We start from the raw sequence: 22,410 nt of genomic DNA, 5'->3' as shown, positions 1-22,410 counted from the left end.
GCAAACTTTCCTTTTGTACTCCAACCAGATAATATAACATATGCAGGAAAGTCACTAATAGTCCACATATGAGCTACTCGCATTTGAAAAGTTTGATTTCTTGAAACATGATATGTTTCAACCCCAAAATCCCACAATAATTTTAACTCATATATCAATGGTTGTAAGTAAATATCAATGTCATTTCCAGGTTATCGCGGCCCAGGTATAAGTCAAGAAAGTATAGAATATTCAGATTTCATGCACATCCAAGGCGGAAAATTATACACCATCAACATAAATGGCCATGTGCTATGTGATATACTCATGGTTTGAAATGGATTGAACCCATCACTTGAAAAACAAAGTCTCACATTTCGACAATCTAGTGCAAAATCTAGATGCAACCTATCAAAATCATTCCATGATAGACCATCAGTAGGATGCCTTAACTTTCATCTTTGGAACGCTCCTCCTCATGCCACCTCAAAGAATCTCCCGTCTTTGAGTACATAAATAGCCTTTTGAGTTTAGGAATTAATGGAAAGTGTCTCAAAGTCTTTGCTGAAACTCGATGTTGTTTTTTCCAAGGCTCAAGTTCACTATCAACTTGAGAAGATTTAATATATCGTGAAGCTCCACAAGCATGGTAAAATTCATCATCCTTATGATCAATCCTGAACAACATGCAATTATTGGTACATGCATCAATTTTCTCATAATCAAGACTAAAATTCTTAACCATAGACTTGGTTTATTGTAAGAAGAAAGAATCTCCTCGTTTAATAACTCTAAAAGAGAAGTGAATGATTCATTGATCCATCCATGTAGACACTTCAGCAAATATAAATGACGTGTGAATGATAACTTAGAGAATCTTGTAGTACAACCAGGATAAAATTCCTGGCTTTTCTCTTCAACTAAGATATATAATTTCTTGGCATCTTCATGTGGACCATCATTAACTCCTTGAGTCTGTGCAACATCTCTAAATTGATCATTCAACAACCCATCAATATCATCATGCAAGCAATCTATATAATCATCAACATTAAAATTGATATCCCATTCCCCCTGATTGATCCATCTAGTATAGCCTTTAACAAATCCATAGGCTATTAGATTATCATACACTACATTCCTTCGAGTCCAACGAATATTACATTATTTTGCACATGGACACTGAATTTCCTCCCTTTGAAGATCTCCATAAGAGTAAACAAAATGTAAGAATGATTCAACACCATCAATATACTCTTTGTTATATCTTTCTAACTTCATCTAATCCTTGGATGGGACATTTGAATTCCTAGAAGAAGATCAATGTTCAATGTTTCGGTAAGTAACAATCATTAAATCATTTATTACTTCACAAAGAAATTTCAAAATTCATGAGTAAGTTATCAGAATCAGATATTATGCCTTGATAAAACATTCTTACCAAGTCATGACACTAGTGCTAGTCGAAATCAAACCTTGAATCCTCCACAAATGTTTTTGAATGTTGATTACACTAACAAGGAAAAATAAGTAAAATTAATAGGATAGAAAGTATTAAAAAAGAAATTAAATTAGTAGGGTAGACTCAATTAAATGAACTAATCAAGATTAAAAAGTTCTATCCAAAAGGACTTTTAAGTTGTACAACTAGCTCCACTCACAATCTATTCATAGTTAACTTTAAGTAAATATGCTTACATAGACTAAATGGAGATAACTAGCCCAGAAAATTAGGTTATCAATGTTTACTGGTTTGACAACAAATAAATAGCATCAAGATATGTAGTTGCTCTAAGTGAAGAAATTAAAAGTAGAACATTACAATGGCATTAGCATTGGAGCTCTATACCTTTTATTTATGACAGAGGAATTCTAAATTGGGTACTAGAACAGCATAACTAGCATTCTCTAACCTATTTTCTAGAAAATCATTAAAATCTACATAAATGTGTACACAAATACAATGAAATTTGTGGAGAGGCAAAATGTTACGACTAAGCAGTTTCAGAACCATTGGACAAAGACCATAAACCTAAAGTTGACAACTCCATAGGTTTGTGGATCAAATCAAGATCCATTAATATAGAATTGATCAACTTATGTTCAATCAAAAACACAACCAGTATAACCTATACAACCAATCAGATGAGCTATGACAGCATGTGCTGACAGTACTATAAGTTGTTGTCATGGATTTCCTAATTTTTGGTGATCACTTGTTATCTGGAGGATAAGTTGACAACTAACTTTTTAAAAGTAATTTATATAGTGTGTAAAGTTTTGTTACTTTAACGCGACATAATAGTTTCTGAGTATACTATCTCACTTGCTCATAATATGTAGTCCAAACAAATTGTACTAAAATAAATTCAGGACCTAGACATACTAAGTTTGATTATATTGAATATTAAAACTTGAAGCCTCATAGCATCAAATAGCATTTGAGAATAAACAGATAGAAATATAAAATGACTAAGTTAAAAGAAGTTGAAAAAAGAAATGAGCCACACTTCTAGAGAGAGGTAAACAACCAGATTTTATAGACGTATTTTGAGAACCCGGAACACATACCAGTCACACTTAAAATTGTGACTGAAAGAACTACAGATCATCTTGAACGAACTATAAGAAGACTAAGTTAACTTTAAGAAAACAAATCAAATAATATCAACTAACAAACTGATACAAACTAGAAGCTCAATATTTCAGTCACAACAACACATAACACTCTTGTTCTGAAACAAAAAGAGGAAAAATTAAAGGTTAAGAGATGTACCTCTCTTGGAGCGACGAACTCGGGATAGAGACGAAACCAGGAGAGTCTTCAAACAACAGAGCTCATCGTTCTGCCTCTAATGCCCACTGCCCAATAAAAAAAGGAAAAAATAAGCATATGAATAAAAAATAGCCAAATAAAATAATATTCATGGATTTGTATGTCTTGATAATTGAGTTTGAAAATTGTGGTGCTTATGAACTGTCTATTAATGTCTAGCTACAAAAGAAATCATTTTGATATGAGAGTGCTGCTCCAATCATTGTTGATCCTATAAAAGTGTATATTGATTTTGGCATCTATATTTTGAGAAACTGCACAAGGTTTTATATTCAGAAATCTGAGCCTGAATAATCTTTAGGTCTTCTTTATCGGTGAGAGAGTTGGTGTTGGGATGTGTAAGACTAGGAAGAATGCTCAGCAATAGGTAGCTGAGAATACACTTCGGAACATGGCTGATAAGATCCTTTTTGAAATGCCCCTGTGAATTTCTTGGTTTAACATTTTTCAAAAATCCTAAGCTAATATTGTGATGGAGATTATTTTTCCTTCGGTTTAAATTGTTTCAAGAATACCGAGCTCATACTGACTTCGTACAAAAAAAATCTATATAGTTTCGCTAGAAAGTCAATGCTATACTTACTTCTTACAAAATATGAAATCTAAGAGAATAAGTTCACAGAAAAATAAATTGCAGGAGAACGGAAAACAGTAAAAGGAAGCTCTGATAATTTAAAATTTTCATCATAGTATATGTGTATATATATATATATATATATATATATATGGGTTAGAAACTTAGAAAAACATAATGGACAGCATATGCACAAATAAAAGCTCGTTAGAGAAGGACAATATTTTCATCTATTTCAGTCATTACGTGGACTCCATCTAACAAACAGTGAAAGTCAAGCAAACAAGATAGTGAAGCGACAAATAAACTTCGAGTTCAAGTAACAAAGAAATAGTTGAAATCAATTGTTCTTATTTATTTGAAAAATTCTACCATAAAAATTTTCAGTTTGATGTCCTTAATAAACTTGAATTACTCATTCTAAGTTAAAGGTATGTCTGGAGCAGTACTGATAACTGTCTGGATTGTTCCGAGTTTAAAAGATTCAAAATCCCAATAGATATAACTTCCCTACTAGTTTGAAGAGTTACATTTGCATAGGTTTACCCTGAGACCTACTTTGTTATCAGCAATCGCGAATTGCGTGATCTTGAAATTATGGACATTATACACTCTAATTTCCTCGAGGCCGAGTGGGACACAAGTGAGGACATCTATCAAAGTCTTAAGACTTCGCATTTATCAGATGTCTTTGTTACAGAATGACAAGTTGATAAGGAAACTTTTTCTAAGCTTGTGGAATTAATACTAGAACATTGTCACGGGCTTATGGAGATCCCTTCTGCGTTTGGGCATATAGACACTGTAAAGTCCATTCGGGTGGTTCAAACTAGCCGTCACCTTGGAAATGCAGCCACATAATAAGTATGTTTTTAAGAAATCAACAGGAAACAAGATCAAATAATTGAAGGCAATTCTCTTATTTGCATCAACATTCATTTCTTCATATATACCAAAAACCACATGCCTGCCTCTGTGTTTTTGTTAATCATACATATAAATATGACATTTAAACAATAGCTGTTACTCTAAAGTAATTAGAATTTAGCATAACAATCTCACTTGAATCAACTAAACCAAAAAAAATATGTAAAACAGAACCAGGAAATCCTGTAAAGAGCAAGGAGCTTACGATACTAACCGACTCAAAGTCTTCCGAGTGGTAATTCTGTCAAGATCCAAAAATGAACGCGATGTCACTCGTTTTATCCCACCAAGACAAGTCAAAAACTCAACTATCACAATGAAATGCGAAAATTTCATAATCAATTCAAAACACCCCCATATTCTGGTTGTCACATATACAAGCCTCTAACGTATTACAGTTGATTCAAAAGAAATGCTAGTCTCAAATGAACTTGTTTATAGAATAGAACAAGGTCATAACTAAGGAGAAACAAAGTCCGCTGAGATGTCAAACAGCTACCTCACAAATCTCCAAGAAACCTCAGAGAAGGAGAAGAGAAATATCATAATGTCTGGGCTAGTAACCTACAAAAAAATTTGTAGTAATAAGGAATGACTAACAACAACACGGTACCCAACAAGTGAACTTCTAAACACAAGCTAAGGGGATAAAATACGAGTACTCCTTACATACCAACCGAACCTCCACAACTACAACTTGCATAAAAATCAGCCCAACCTAACAGTTCACAATTTCCATAGTACCCAGCTCATCAAATCATTTTAACAAATTACATATCCTCAACTACGAACTCAATATTCAACAATCACAACTTTTACAAAAAGGCACTCACAATATCATAAGATAAAGTTCATCAAATAGCGGTAATCAAATATCAAGTACTTCCCAACCACCAATAAAACACATAATCACCAAGAATGAAAAACTTCATGGGATGCAATGCAATATCACACCATGAAGTGATATGACTCAGAATACCAATTTCTCTCTCAACCATATATACATGATACTCCTCAGAAATATATTGAGAGTTCATGACCCATGGTGGAATCGCGAGGTCCATATACGGACACGGACGATCTCCATGGGTCTGTGCGGACGATCTCAATGCACTATCATAAATAAAATAAATTTTGCAAGGACGATCTCCACGTGCCCAAAATCATAATCATAACTTTTCTATCTCACAGACGATCTTCACGTGTCAAAATAATCATAACTCGATCTGAACACGGACGATCTCCACGTGTTAGACCTTTACTCATACCCAATTTCATGTCAATGCATGTGCACAATATGATATCAAATAACGAAAATGATGCAACATCTCAATAAAACAAATATCGCTATGACATATAATCACCTCAATTACCACAATTATACGGATTCAGTAAACAACACAATCACACATAATAAATCAAATCAATAATATTTTAGTTAATGCTCATATGTTTTGGCATTTTTCGGATTACAATCCGCATTCGATAGTAATAAACCTTCTCATTATAACACCGATACTAGTACCATTCTCAACACATCACATACAAACAAATAATCACATCGTCTTTTATTATCTCTTTTTATTATTAGAATTAATCAATGTGGACAAGTAAACCCGTCACCAAGTCCCATTACTCCCAAACATATATCACAAGGAAATACACGCATTTCATACACTTAGCAAGTGTTTAGAAATTCACTTGCCTCAAATAATCAAGAATTCACTTCGACACTTGAGTCTTCCACTTTCGTTGTATTTCCAACTCAAAGCAACCTATTCTCATTGATAATCACAATAAGATTTCGAAACTAACAACGCTCATAGTACTATATATCTTGCCTAGATCCATTAAAACTCACCCAAATATATAATCAACTTCCTAAATTTTGATGTCAATTAACATGTGAACTCTTTCAATTTTCTTCAAATTTCAAGTTAGGATTTAGTTGTTTTTAAGTTTTAATTATATAACTAACCAAAATTTTTATTTATTTTTATGTTTTAATTATCTGACTAACCAAATTTTATCTCTTAACTCTAAACCTAAAACCCCAATTTATCAAAAAATGTGATAATAATTATATGAGATATCCGCACCGAGAATATTCCTAATATAATAAGAACACCCAAAATTCAATCCCAATTTTTAATGTATAGACACCAAATTGATTAACTCTTTCATAACTCCAATTATTGGTAATAAATTTTTTATTCCAAATTGTTCCAATCAACTTTTCACAACACAACTCAGTTTATATATAATCACTCTTCATCATTACATTCCACGACCTTCCTCACAAAAAATAAATAAATTTCATGCCTAGAAGAAGAACTTCGTTACTTCTTACTCTCTTTCAATAATAATAATAATAATAATAATAATAATAATAATAATAATAATAAATAATATAATAATAATAATAAAGATACCACCTACCCACATATAAGGGATCATTAATTCAAACCACTACATCATACGATTGCTAATAAGAATATAGATCATATAGCCGACTAAAAATGTGTACAATCAAAATACGAGGATGATCCCACCCTTCAAACAATTCATGTAATTAAGATTAATATTCATACTCCTATCCCGTAATATTACAAATATGAAGGAATATTTAGACAAGTTTTTACCTGAAAGCATCGTCGCCTCCTCTTTTCGAATTGACTATCGTCTTGGGGTTTCTCTGTTTTTTTTTTTCCTGCTTTGTTGTTACTAAAATAAATAATCACTACTATTTAATTCTGATTTTTATCATCTTTACATGGGTTAAGTGGTATTAAATAAACTACAACACTTGTTTTATTAATTACCAACTAATAAAATTTACTTATTTAATAAATATTTGTCAATTAAATAATCGTAATATCGACTAGTTCAAAAAAAATTAAACCAACTTCACCAACTAATTAAAAATAACACAGGGCACTATCGAGATGGAAAAATGGTAATTTTGAATAAATTTTCAAAAATGACCTTCCGGGTCATTACATTATCCACCACTAAAACTCATGTTCGTCCTCGAATATAAAGAAGGAGAAGGAAGAATAACCGACTTTAACAAAAGCCTCTGTTATGATTTTCTTTTTTTGAGTCAGTGTTCACCTCTCTGTGTAAGCTCCTTAACACCATAACAACAAGGTCTACTACTAATAAATGAACTTTCAAATCAAATTTTGGACGATTATAAATCAAGAGTGATGATGAAGCATTACAATAATCCATGAATCCAATCTGAACTGAAACACACTGGACCATTACACAATTATCAATATCAATCTTTTCTTATATAATCAAGAGAAAATTTTTAACCAATATCATCTACAATCAAAAGTAAACTTGAATCTGCTACTACATTCCCAAAATGTACAAACCATCATTGATCTTATCAATATTTCCTTCTCACAACATAATCTTTTAACAAGCTTAACTTATAAAAAATATAATTTTTATACATCGGGTACTCATCAAGGGAGGATCAAGCCTATATAATAAAAGGAAGAAAATGATCATGTAAACACCCAACAAGCGAGACACTTCAAAATGTAGAACCTCTAACAACACTTTTAGACAATTGTAATTCTTCAGAGCTCTTATATAAGCTCTCATAAGCAAGGCGTGTGATAGAACTACTGATATATCAACTATCCCAAACAACACTAAATCTATCATAACTAAAATGACCAATTATGTCTAAAGATCCTAACCTATCAATAGAATATAAGAGGATCGGTATATCTGATTCACCACTAGGAATTCACCCATTGATGCGAAGCTACACACGGACGTAAAAAGTGAATCGTACTGGAAACGATATCCAGAATGAAATAGTTGATCACATAATAATATACAGAATCAAGGTCGAATAACACAAGATACTTCCTCCATAGTGCCCATATCCAACATTTTCATTCATCTGACTCTATTTATTTTATTTTTAGCAACCCACAATCAACCAGTCTGATCTCCATTACAATATTACGCATACTCGATTTATCAAACTCCACATACTTCTCACAGTACTCCACTAAAATCATCACTCGTAATTCTAACAAACATCAACACACAGGCCATCAACTTTACTTTCAAACTATCACTAGTATCAAGGTCTTCTTAGCAACTACATTATCGCCTTCAAAAGTGTCAAACTTTGGCTCCCCCTCTTTTCATGTAAGTATTTCATGATAAATATGGATCCCAACCAAGGCTGATAACACAAATTTAAAAATTGATAGAACAATTCATCGAGATAACACTATTGAATCACACACAATGTCAACATCACTCAGTCTTTCACATACAGTATCCCAACTACCATTCCGAATCTTCACATACCATATGCTAAAACTCAGATAAATCCCTAATCACTCTAATAAACATATACTATAAACACATAAGCTCTACTCACCCTTTAATGCCTACGTGACACGTCATGACAGCATATATCGTCCCATCAATAAAGTAATTCAATCGCTTTAAAATTCTCATTAACCTTATTGAACTATAAGTCCACACTGTTTAACATCCATAAGTTACCTATCCTACTTAGAACAATCTAACTCGACATAACCACATAGAATCATCCACACATCATTATTTGTAACCCAAACCCAAACTCAATCCTTATAAAATCATATGATAAAATCCTAGTAAGTTTATACCGAACCAATTCACATCCGTAATCATGTTTGAAATCACAAGTGAAAGTTCATACAACATTCAACTTTAAACCGTGGGTCTATATGAGAGGTCTTATTCTTTCACCTCTCGTAAATTCTTTCCATGACGCAAAATTCAAACATCTTTAACTCTTTTATATACCAAATTCTTGTTCCCTTCGCTAACTTGCTTACCAGTCTTACTCTTTTGACCAACAACCCATGACATTTCTCCTTATACTCTAAACTGATACTTCAAAGTGAAACATTTCCTTAGGTTCCAGGTCAATTAAAAGTAACCAAATTTACTCAAATTATGAAAAAGTCCTACCAAAAGCTCAATAACCAATGTGATCAATCATTTCATACCTTACTAATCCATACATTGACAAAACATACTATCACAAATATAAACCCATCATGAAAAACTTTATATTTTTTTCCCAATCATGTATCACAATCACATTTTCTATCAACATTAGTTCATACATTGGATATTTTTATGAAATATTATGTATCTTGGCTTATCATTAATCGCCTCTCCATCGACCTTATCATATCCTTCACTACAAAATTAATTCAACCATACTTATTATAGAACTCAAATCCACAAAAGATCTTTTCATCACACTCGAGCTTAACGTGTGTAGGCTTTTTTCTCAAATCTAATCAAGCAATTTTTGACTAATATGAAATAATGTAACCTTATCACCGTAACTACAGGAAAACAGATAGAACCATATGCCTTTAGATCCAATTTTCAACCCTTTAATTTATATTTTTAGCCCTTGCAATCAAAATAAAATATTCTTGTTCTCACCTCTCTCTGAAGGCTACTCTTTATTCCATTATTTTTTCATTATGACTTTATTGCTCTAAGTTTTATAAGAGCGGTGTCCCCGCATCTCCTAAAAATTATTCATAAAATCACGTTACTCATCAAATACTAGAAATCCACAACCTTAGATACTCGCAAGTCCTTATTACCATACAATAATTGTTTAACCAACAATCCTTATTATATAGTTGCATTCCAATCATAATTTATTCTAAAATCTTATTACCACCTTTCTTAGTTATCCTCTGCCATCATCACAGATTTAACCTCACCATAAACATGACATCTCAAACCTAGCTATACCAATATAATTCAAAAGATTAATGCAATTTTATACATATTTTCTTACTAAAATTCTCAATTACCATCACGTAGATATACTCGTTAGGCTTCATTTACCTATAAGCTTGTCATATTAATCCACTCGATCTCTTGGAGCTTACGATGAAATCACCAGTTATTTAAATCCACCATTTAAAACCGACAGACATTTATATCGTACTAAAGATCCACCACTAAAAGAAACCTTATAAATTATGCTTAGCCAAAGCATCCGTAGTAAAAAACTAGTTGGTTTCTCAAATGTGAATGCACATCAAATGTAATCCTATGAGTATGTGATACAACTAGTAACTCTTAAGTAGTTAGTATTCTCACTTCACAATTGTCGTATCTGTTTTCATACAATAGTCGTACAACATCGTGAAAGTTCATTAGATCAATCACTAGAACACATCATTCCAACTGAAAATATTGTACTCAAATAGCCTATACATCTTTAAGTAACTAAAATACACTATTAAATTTGTTCGATCTCTCATTAAAATCAACATGCATACCATTTTTGATATTTAGCAGAATTGATAGTTAAGAAATTTATTCGTTGTTTTAGTCTAAATATTTCTTTAATATTATTTATAATATATTTTAGATATAACATATCTTGGGTTTTTTGGTACATATATATATTTTCCTCCATTAATTATTCTAATAATTTATATTTTCCATAGATTCTATCCAATATTATGAATATTTATAGTTCATTTTAATCTCAATTTATTTCTAAATCATACCATTCTATTTTTTCATAGTCTAAATCTCGTAGGTCTATTTCATACAATTGTTGATTTAATATATCTTCTGGTTCATTAATTAAATATTTTTCCCATATTATTCTTGTTAATTCAATTATTTCTATAACTTGAAGTATATTTAAGATTAAAGTTTCATAGTTTTTTATCATTTCGTCATTTATGTATGTGGCCATGTTTGTTGTTATGCGTGGGTTTTCAATTATTCCTTCCTATCATATTCATAATCGATTAAATTTATATTAGATTATTATGAACTAGGTTATCTGTTTATCATGTTTTTCTGTCACTACTAGCATCATACTTTAGCGGATACTTCCTTCTTATTAGCGCCTCAACTTTGTTTACTCCCCTAAAGGGCTTTCCTCGCCTACCAGTTTCAACATTAGGATGGCATAACATAGAAGTTTTCTCCCTTTTTCCAGTGTGCTAATATACTAGAAATCATGATTCAAATAATTCTAATACATAATAACTAACATAAAATTATTCAATCATATATATGATATTCAGGTATATATGAAATTAGTTCCGCATATTTTTTTAAAAATATACCTTTGTTTCTTGCGTATTCATGCTATCTGAAATATCTGATTTGATTTCAGATCGTTGCTCAATTTATCTCAATATTAATTTTTTAGTTGAGAGAGTATTTTAAAATAAAGCTTTAAATTTCAGGCCTTTCCCACCTTTATGTTACATATTACTTCCTTTATATAGAAAGAAATTAGTGCATGATCATACTTCTACTATACTCTACACTTACTTTACAACTATTCCTACCGTACTACTTTTACACTTGTCTTTTTAATAGTACACCCTACCTACCATACTTTGCACTTGTCAACATATCTTTAATAATGCACATGCATATGTTGACTAAGTTATGTGACTACTACTACATATTTCAAGACTTTTACATATCTATTTTTTGCTTTATGTGGCCAAGCACGTTTTTGTGTTTCCTTTTATCTTCATCTTTATCTTCTTGTCATCTTCCGTCTTCATCTCTTATTCCAGCTGGACATCTGGGATTATATTATCTTCTCCATTGCATTTTGAACATATGTGATCAGGGTATTTGTGACCAATTAGCTTGCAATATCTTGTTAATAACTTTTCCAAAATAAATCAAACTTTAAGTGCTCGTGTTGTAGGTCGTTCTTCTGGCTTAAGTAATGATAAAATCCATCTCTAGACTTCATCCATATCTATTTTCCTTATCTCCCTTGAATTGGAATAAATCATTAACTGATCCCTTGCAGAGTAGCTCCATATAGTGTTTCCGTTTAAATAATTATTTGCCAGTTCTTGTATAATGGTTGATATACCAATTATTCTCTTATTGGCATAGAAGCTTGGCATGTCACTTTTTTGTAACTGTGATTTTTGTTCAATATCTTCCGATATTATCATATCTTTTGTTAATTCTATCTTTACTACTTGTATAGGAGGTTTTATCTCCTCGTATAATATCACTGCTATTACCGTATTAAATTTTACATGGAATAAATTCCCCCTAGTAACTCTCTTATAAGTAATAAATGCTTTATGTATCTCCGACGTTCCTCTTAGTTCCTCTCCGTCATGCATATACTGTATTCAGTAATCCATAGTTGTAACATGTCCTAACTAAGTTGGCGTTAGTTTTCGATTGTGCAATCAGTTTATTATAACCTTGTAATTTTTGGGTTAAATAATCCTGGTTGGGTTCTTGGGTTGTAGAAGATCTGGGTTTAAGGTTTAAAAACGTTAGGATTTTGTATATATTTTCTATATAGATTCGCATAATATGGTTATATGTTCTTTTGTCATGGTGTAGGCTGTCTGCGTATGTAGAAGTTGTGGTTTTGTAGTTAATATGTTTTTGGTGTTAGCCTCGAGGTAAATGATTTTTGGAATAACTGGTTTATGTTTGAATTCTCATGTTTTTCACTAACTCGTTGGCTTGTACCTGCAGTTGTATTTAAACAATTGTTATGGTTTTTTAGGTGTTTCCCAACATCAACGTTTAGCTCTGGATTCTTTCTGTCTTCCGATTGACATAGTTCAGCATTTTTATAGTCATGTTGCTGACTTATGCTAGGTTTAGACTTCAGATTATCTTCATTAGTCTTTAGCTTTTGTATCTCGTTGTCCATACTATCCACTTTTGTACAAAGCGTGGTAATAGCTTCGAGTATCTTTTCAATTGTATCTTCTCCCTTAGTCTCAGTAGCTTTGTCGTGATAAATAATCTGCAATAACATTCTTATCAGTTTTTATTACTTCAATTGTAAATGTGAAATTTAATATATTTAATACTAATCTCTTTATTCTTTTGTTGTTACCGAATCTTGTATTTTTGTTGTTAGCCACCATTTTACTTGTGTATTATCTGTTCTTATAACGAATTTGTTATATACAATATATGGCTTAAATGATAATAAACACCTATATAATGAATATAATTCTTTTCTATTTATTTTCCATTTTATTTCTGTATTACTAAATGTTCCTGAATAATACCTGCAATGGTATTCTATTGTAATAGCATCATACTTGTATTTTAACATTCCTCCATAACTTTTCTCACTCGCATCTGATTCTATTATATAAGTAATTTTTTTGTTTTCATCTGGAAAGTATAGTTTAGGTAAGTTTTTACATAATAATTTTACCTTTTGTATTAGTATTTGGTTTTTTTATCAAACTGATATTCCGTATCTTTCTTTAATTTTTGTTATAATGGTTTTAAATTTTCTGCTAATTTTTGTATGTATTCTCTTACTTGATTTACTAGGCATCAGAATGATTGTAATTTCCTTTTTGTGTCTAGTTGTTCATTTGAGTTAATTATTTTTTGTACTCTATGTGTTTGCAATTTTATTCCGTTTTTATCTGTTTGTATTCCTAAGAATTCTATTTTATTTTTCATTATATCTTGTTTTTTTTTTACTTTGACTTATACCCGAATATTCTATTATATGTATAAATTTTTCTCATAATCTTACATATATATCTTGTGTTTTGGAATATAATAGTATATCATCAATGGATACTATACAATTTTCTATTTGTTTAAAGTAATTATCTATACAGTGTTGATACCTAACTGGTGCGTTTTTATATCCAAATGGTAATATATTTCGTTCATAAAATACTTGTGGTACAGTGAATGTTATTAGTTTATTAGACTCTTCTTCTAGTTTTAAGTGATAAAATCATGATTTACAATCAAATTTGCTAAAATAATTATATCCTTGTATTGGTCTTATCTCTAGTATTTTATTTGTTATCGAATAATTATATGTTTTAATTTTTGCATTTAAATTTCTATAATCAATAACCATTATGCTTTTTCCTCTTTTTTGTTCACTATGTTTAGTTACTATAATTGTCGGGCTTCTGTGCTTACTATTGCTTTCTTGTATATATCCTTTTTCTAATAATTCATTTATATGTATCTTAAATTCGGTTAAGTCTTAAAAATTATATTTTAATTTTTTAGGGTTATTATACTATTATTATCAAGTAGCTCAATTTTCACTTTTATTTTATGTTTTTCCCATCCTTGTAAAGGATCTTCACTATATAATAATTCTAACTTATCTTGGATTATTTTTACTTAATTTATAGAGAATATAATTAATTCTATCTTAGGGTCTTCTTCTTTTATATCTTCTAAGTTTTACGTAATTTTCTCACTTCTTTTTATCCATTTTGTTGTTTTTTGTTTTTTGACATTTACTCTTTTTGCTCCTATTTTTTGTTTACATGGTGTTGTGAACCACCAGTGTGTTTTTGTTATTATATGTGGGTATAATTTTTCTACAAAAAGGCATTCCTAACAGCATATCTTTTGTAGTCAATTAAAAATTATATATTTCTTTTATAGTTAATATCTTATCCCATATTTTTATTTGTATATTTTTTGCCTTATATGTGATCATGCTTCCTTTATTATTAAATCATGTTACTGCTATCGGTGTTTTTAATTTTTTCCATTTATGTTTCGGTAAACAATTATATTTACATATATTAGCTTCTGCTCCCGTATTAATCGTCGGTGTATAATATCTGTTGCAATATTCCTCTATTATTATCTTTGCAAGTATATGTATTTTCATATTTTTATCCTACCAAAATTCTTCTTATTATACTCTTTTTTTTTATCATTTATTGTCAATTGTTTGTCTTCTAGATTATATGATTTACTTGTTCTATCCATTTTATTCCTAAAATAATATTTTCATCTCCTTGATATATTTTAAATTTTGTTACTATTGGTACTCCTCCAATGACTATTTCCTTTTCTGTAGTTTCTTCGGTATACATTAATGCTTTTGGTAGTTCGGGGCATGATTTCCCAGTAGTTATTATTTCATCTTCCGTTACTAATTCTCTTGTAATATAGTTTTCTTCTCGTCCTGTATCTACAAATATTAAATATTTTTGTTGTTCCTTATTCCCATTATGTAACACCCCATAGCCAAAACTGACCAAAAATTAGTTTTTCAGAAAAATCTGCAGGTGCTACCTACGGTGGCATCGACGGACCGTAGCCTGAACCATGGTCCGTCTGGCAAAACCGTCGATGGGATCAGAAACTCCCAAAAATTTCAGCCTAGAAAAATTTGTTATGTCTTGAACGACGGACGAACTTACGGTCCGTAGGTCAAACGACGGTCCGTAGTCCGTGATCGTCGATCAAGACTCCCTTCAACCACTCTGTGGCAAGATCTATGGATGACCAGCATGGTTCTTAGGTGAACCTACGGTCCATAGGTGGAAAATTTTCAGCCAGCTAAAGGGAAATGCAATTGGGTCAACTTAAAATGATCATAACTCTTAGCACAAAATGAATTAGGTCTTCCATGACCTACCCATAGATAGATAATTGAATTATCTTTCCAGCGAACCGACCATGCCAAAATCAGATATCCGAGTAAAAAGTTATGTCCATTTTAGTAAAGTCCTGTCGAACAAGCCCTCATGATGGACCCAACGACGGGGCGTCGGGCTCACGACGGACTGTCAGTCCTGGCCGTCGTGAGGCCCGACAGCAACCTTCCCAGGGGTCTTTTTGACCTTTTCCACTCCGTTTAAACCCTAAGTTACGTCGTTTTGACCCTAAATCATCAAATTTTAGTCAATTTAAGCCTGGAAATATAATTAAAACATATCCAAGTCAAATCATTAAATAAAAATATAGAAAATTAGAAGCAAGAGAGGAGAAAAAAGCTCAAGAACCCTAGTTCAATAACGCCACAAACTCCATCAGTTCCAGACCCGAAACATAAGTATTTTTTCGTGGATTTCATCACCAGGTATGTGGGATTTCACTAGTGGGTTCCTTTCACCCATTGGGTCCCTAGTTTTCAGTCAGATTCTTGATTCTCTTGTCATGATTAAACCTAGGGTTTCTAGAACTTTGTTAGAAATTCATGAATTTATTATTTATATGTTCCAAATAAGATTATCATGTTATTATTCAGTTTATTGCATGAGTTTCAGAACCTCGGCTTTGTATTTCTTTAGTTCTTGAATTATGCATGCTAGGTCAGATATTTCAGACACATCAGATATACATGTCTCAGTTATAAATGCATAATTACTAGATTAATTGTTGCATTCTCAGTTTGCATGTTCAGTTTCGAGCTATCCAGTATTTACAGAAATTCAAACATAAACAGTAAATTTACTGAATTCATTGGGAATAGCATAATACCGAGTTGGACTAGGGTTTAGCGTACCTAATAGTCCCAGAACTACTAGCCAAGTCCCCTCTGTGGGAAATCAGTTTAGTGATCCCGCCAGCATGCCTTTATACCTTTGGCAGGGTATATTTTGTCCTCTGGATGGGGCGTATACATCGGGCTCCACATTTAGCTCATGTGGTTTTATTATTGGTTATTAGTAGCTCCTACAGTTCAGTCAGACTCTCTGCATTGACCACTTATTAGTATATTCAATATTCAGTTTCAGCATGGTATAAACTGGTCATTGCATCCAGTTAGCTCAGTAATCAGCACATCACGTTCAAATTATTATACTTGTTTTTGTGCTTGTTCAGTTATGTTTTATTTCAGCTTTACTCTATCCTACATGCTCAATACCTTTCAGGAATTGACGCATACGTGCGCTACATCTTCTCGTGATGTAGGTTCGGGTTCTCAGCATCCAGATCAGGCATAGATTGATTTCCCGATCTCCAGTTCAGCTAATTTAGTGGTGAGTCCTCATTCTCCGAAGACAACAGCCACGAGTGTCATTTCAGTCTTTTGTCATTTAGTTTCAGTTTTTGCTAGATTTAGCTTGGCCTTGTCCCAGTATTTCTAGTCTAGTTTAGAGGCTATTTTCAGACATAGTTAGATTCAGCTTAGTATTGAGTTAGTATTTCTTTTTGTATTAAACTCATTGTTTTCAAATATCTCAGTTATAGAATATGGGTATTCCCCATCTTTTCATTTTAAGTATGATTTAGCTTCCGCAAAAGTTTATTATCTTTAGTATGCTCATGATCATGCAAGCAGGGTTAGCTTGGAATTACTTGTGGTCCTAGGTTCCGTGTCCGCATCTCGGGGGTAACTCGGGGCGTGACAAAACATGGTATCAGAGCACTAGGTTTCAGTGTCCTATGATGTCTTAAAAGCCTCACTAAGTAGAGTCCTTTTCATGGGTGTGAAGTGCACCACATCTAATGAGATGGAGGCTATTAAGTGTTTTTGGAAAAACTTCACTTTCTTGTTACTCTTATCGTGCGTAAGGTATGATCAAATTCCATTCTAACTTGACGTTGTGCGCATAAGATCATTCCTTCTCGTAGAGCTTAGGAATGGAATGCTAATGGACGCATTGCTAACATAGTTCCTCTAGTACCTGATAAAGAAGTTCAAATGTAGAGTTTCAGAATGTCAATTCAGCTTTTGGCTCAAAGTATGACTAACCAGAATAATCAGCACGTTCTTGTTCCTACTAATAGAAATGACCGACTAGTGGCATCCAGATTTGTGATTTTGTTAGGATGATTCTGCCAAAGTTTTTAGGGTTGCAACTTGTTAAGGACCCACAAAAGTTCATTAATGAGGTCAAGAAAATATTTTGTGTGATGTAAGTAACTGGTAGTAATAGGTGAGATTGACATCCTATCAACTCAAGGATGTTACTCACATATGGTTCACTCTGTGGAAAGACAACAGACATGACTTTGTCTTTTGTAACTCAGTATAGCAGTCCAATTCAATGTCAGTCCAGAAACTCTTTTAGAACCTTTCTCAATGTCTACTCTAGTAAGTGACCCAGTTATAGCTAGACAGGTATACAGAAATAGCCCTGTCACAATCTCTAAGAAATTCACATTAGCAGATCTAGTAGAGTTAGAAATGGTAGACTTTGATGTCATTCTAGGCATGTATTGGTTACACTTATGTTATACCACAGTCGATTATAGAACTAGAATTGTTCATTTTTAGTTTCCAGACGAACCAATCTAAGAATGGAAGGGTAGTAGCTTAGCGCCTATGGGTTGATTTATTTCTTACCTTAAGGACAAAAAGATGATCTCTAAGGTTTATCTCTATCATCTAGTTTGGGTTAAGGATTCTAGACTTGAAACCCCAACTTTTGAGTCAGTTCTAATAGTCTGTTAATTTGAAGACGTGTTACCAAAAGATCTTTCCAGAGTCTCTCCCAAAAGGGAAATCGACTTTGGAATTGATCTCCTTCAAGATACCCAGCCTATTTCCATTCCTCCTTACAGAATGGCTCCAGCAGAGCTTAAGGAATTGAAAGACCAGTTGAAAGACCTTCTAGATAAAGGTTTCATCAGACCTAGTATTTCACCATGGGGTGCACCAGTATTGTTCGTAAAGAACAAAGATGGTTCTCTTAGAATGGGCATTGACTACATACAGTTGAACAAGGTCACAATCAAGAATAAGAATCCCATCCCAAGGATTGATGACTTGTTTAACCAACTTCAGGGTGCTAGTCATTTCTCAATGATAGACCTCAGATCGGTTTATCATCAGCTCAGAGTCAGAGATAGTGACATTCCGAAAACAACCTTCAGAACTCGGTATGGTCATTATGAATTTGTAGTTATGTCGTTTGGACTAACCAATGCTCGTGCAGCTTTCATGGATTTGATGAACAGAGTGTTCAAACACTACTTAGACTTGTTCGTTATCGTATTCATTGATGATATCCTCATTTACTCTAGGAGTGAGGAAGAACATGCAAGTCATTTGAGAGTATTTCTGTAGACTCTCAAAGATCGCCAGTTATTCGCTAAGTTTAGTAAATGTGAGTTTTGGTTGCAATCTGTTGCTTTCCTTGGTCACATTGTATCTAGCGAAGAGATCTGTGTAGATTCACAAAAGATAGAAGCAGTGAAACAATGGCCCAAACCTACCTCTGCTACAGATATCAGAAGTTTCTTAGGTCTAGTAGGTTATTACAGAAGGATCGTGGAAGAATTATCATCCATAGCCTCACCATTGACTAGGTTGACTTAGAAGATGGTCAAGTTCCAACGGTCAGATAATTGTGAGAAAAGCTTCGCAGAATTGAAAACTAGATTGACTACAGCTCCTTTCTTGAATCTACCAGAGGGTTCAGATGGTGATGTGATCTATTGCAATGCATCCAGAGTTGTCCTTGGTTGTGTGTTGATGCAAAGAGATAAGATTATATCTTATGCCTCTAGAAAGCTTAAGGTGCATGAGAAGAACTATCCAACTCATGACCTCGAGCTTGCAGCAGTGGTGTTTGCACTCAAGATATGGAGACACTACTTGTATGGTGTTCATGTAGATGTATTCACCGATCATAAGAGCCTTCAGTATGTGTTCACCCAGAAAGAGTTGAATCTTCTCCAGAGGAGATGTCTTCAGTTCCTTAAGGATTATGATATGAGTGTGCATTATCATCCTGGAAAGGCGAATGTAGTGGCTGATGCTCTTAGTAGATTATCTATGGGTAGTGTAGCCCATGTATAGGAAAAAAAAGGAGCTAGTGAAGGATGTTCACAGGCTTGCTCGCTTGGGAGTTCGCCTTATCATCTTATCAGACTGCAGTGTAACAGTTCAGAATGGGGCAGAACCGTCTTTGGTAGTGGAGGTTAAGGAAAAGCAAGAGAGTGATCCGATGTTGCTTGAACTAAAGGGTGTAGCCAAAAATCGGAGAATGGAGGTTTTCTCCCAAGGGAGAGATGTTTTACTTCTCTACCAAGGTAGATTGTGTGTTCTTGATGGGGAAGAGTTGAGGCAGCATATTCTTGAAGAAGCTCATAACTCCAGGTATTCTATTCATCCAGATGCAACAAAGATGTACCGCTATCTACGGGAAGTCTATTGGTGGAATAGCATGAAGAGGGATATAGCAGACTTTGTGAGTAAGTTCCCCAATTGCCAGCAAGTCAAAGAGAACATCAGAAACCAGGAGGTATGACTCAAAAGATCGATATTCCTACTTGGAAGTGGGATGTGATCAATATGGATCTTCTCACAGGGTTACCTCGTATTCGCAGACAGCATGACTCAATTTGGGTGATAGTTAATAGGATGACTAAGTCTTCTCGCTTTTTGGCGGTCAAGGCTACATATTCGGCAGAGGACTATGCCAAGCTTTACCTTACGAAAATTGTGAGGTTTCATGGGGTTCGTTTGTCTATCATCTCAGATAGAGGTCCTCAGTTTACCTCTCATTTTTGGAAGTCATTTCAAAAAGGTCTTGGTACTCAAGTTAACCTTAGTACAACATTTCATCCACAGACGGATGGGCAGGCAGAGCGTACCATTCATACCTTAGAGTATATGTTGAGAGCTTGTGTGATCGATTTCAAAGGTAGTTGGGATGATCATCTTCCACTTATTGAGTTTCCCTACAATAATAGCTACCATTCCAGCATTCAGATGGCCCTTTATGAGGCTTTATATGGGCGTAGATCTAGATCTCCTGTTGGTTAGTTTGAAGTAGGTGAAGCAGCTTTGATTGGTCTAGATTCAGTCCTTTATGCTATGGAGAAAGTACAACTCATTAGAGCTATACTTAAGACAACCCAAAGTCGTCAGAAATACTATGCAGATGTAAGGAGAAGGGAACTAGAGTTCCAAGTTGATGATTGGGTTTTTCTGAAAGTCTCACTTATGAAAGGGGTGATGAGATTTGGAAAGAAAGGGAAGCTCAGTCCTAGATATGTAGGCCCTTATCTTGAAAAGGATTGGCAAGGTGGCATATGAGTTAGAGTTGCCAGCAAAATTAGCAACAGTACATCCGGTCTTCCACATCTCACTCTTGAAGAAGTGCGTGGGTGACCCAGTCTCTATAGTGCCATTAGAGAGTGTGGCGGTGAAAGATAGTCTTTCTTATGAGGATGTACCAGTTGAGATTCTTGACTGTCAGGTTAGAAGGTTTAGAAACAAAGAAATCGCTTCAGTCAAGGTTTTGTGGAGGAGTCAGTCCGTAGAGGGATCTACTTGGGAAGAAAAGCAGCCATGAAAGCCAAGTATCCTTACCTTTTTCCTTCCGATTCCACTCCAGCTTGAGGTAATAGTTCCTCTTCAGTTTTACAGTCATTCATGCATAAATTCAATTTTAATATCATGTTCCCTCAGTTTGTACTTTCATTTTTAGCGTAATTGCATGTACTCAGAACTCAATTCAGTCAGAACTCAGTTCTCCGTGTTTAGTAGTGGGGTTTGTATCTCTCTCCCTCAATTTCAGCTAGTTTAGTCTTCATTCGAGGACGAATGTTCTCAAGGGGGAGATAATGTAACACCCCGTAGCCAAAACATACCAAAAATTAGTTTTTCAGAAAAATCTGCAGGTGCTACCAACGGTTGCATCGACGGACCGTAGCCTGAACCACGGTCCGTCCTGCACAACCGTCGATGGGATCAGAAACTCCTAAAAATTTCAGCCTAGAAAAATTGGTTAAGTCTTGAACGACGGACGGACTTACGGTCCGTAGGTCAAACAACGGTCCGTAGTCCGTGATCGTCGATCAAGACTCGCTTCAACAACTCTGTGATAAGATCTATGGATGACCAACATGGTTCGTAGGTGGACCTACGATCCGTAGGTGGAAAATTTTCAGCCAGTTAAAGGGAAATGCAATTGGGTCAACTTAAAATGATCATAACTCTTAGCACAAAATGAATTAGGTCTCCCATGACCTACCCACAAATTGATAATTGAATTATCCTTCCAGCGAACCGACCATGCTAAAATCAGACGTTCGAGTAAAAAGTTATGTCCATTTTAGTAAAGGCCTGTCGAACAGGCCCTCACGACGGACCCAACGACGGTACGTCAGGCGCACGATGGAACGTCAGTCCTGACCGTCGTGATGCCCGAAAGAAACCTTCCCAGGGGTCTTTTTGACCTTTCCTACTCCGTTTAAACCCTAAGTTACGTCGTTTTGACCCTAAATCATCAGATTTTAGTCAGTTTAAGCCTAGAAACATAATTAAAACATATCCAAGTCAAATCATTAGATAAAATCTTAGAAAATT

At 33.8% G+C, this 22,410-nt stretch overlaps 1 long non-coding RNA gene and 1 pseudogene across 6 annotated transcripts in view; both read right to left on the bottom strand.

Moving 5' to 3' along the window:
- Positions 1 to 208: 208 nt before the first annotated feature.
- LOC107013883 overlaps positions 209 to 22,410 on the bottom strand; it is a 30,346-nt gene continuing 8,144 nt past the window's right edge. The window contains exons 2-5 of one of the 6 annotated variants that reach the window (XR_003574404.1): positions 4,522 to 4,880; positions 2,756 to 2,841; positions 1,421 to 1,492; positions 209 to 1,288 (exon numbers count right to left, since the gene is read on the bottom strand). This is a non-coding gene — a long non-coding RNA (uncharacterized LOC107013883). Of the gene's footprint in view, positions 1,289 to 1,420; positions 1,493 to 2,755; positions 2,842 to 4,521; positions 4,881 to 6,958; positions 7,030 to 22,410 lie in introns of those variants that run through there. The other 5 variants (XR_003580382.1, XR_003574418.1, XR_003574411.1 and 2 more) reach the window with 5 other exon arrangements.
- LOC114078670 lies at positions 11,424 to 13,186 on the bottom strand (annotated as a pseudogene).

Source organism: Solanum pennellii, chromosome 1 (assembly GCF_001406875.1).
Source record: "Solanum pennellii chromosome 1, SPENNV200".
Taxonomy (NCBI): Eukaryota; Viridiplantae; Streptophyta; class Magnoliopsida; order Solanales; family Solanaceae; genus Solanum; species Solanum pennellii.
Note: the sequence above shows the minus strand (reverse complement) of the source record. Positions and strands in the feature narration are given on the sequence as shown.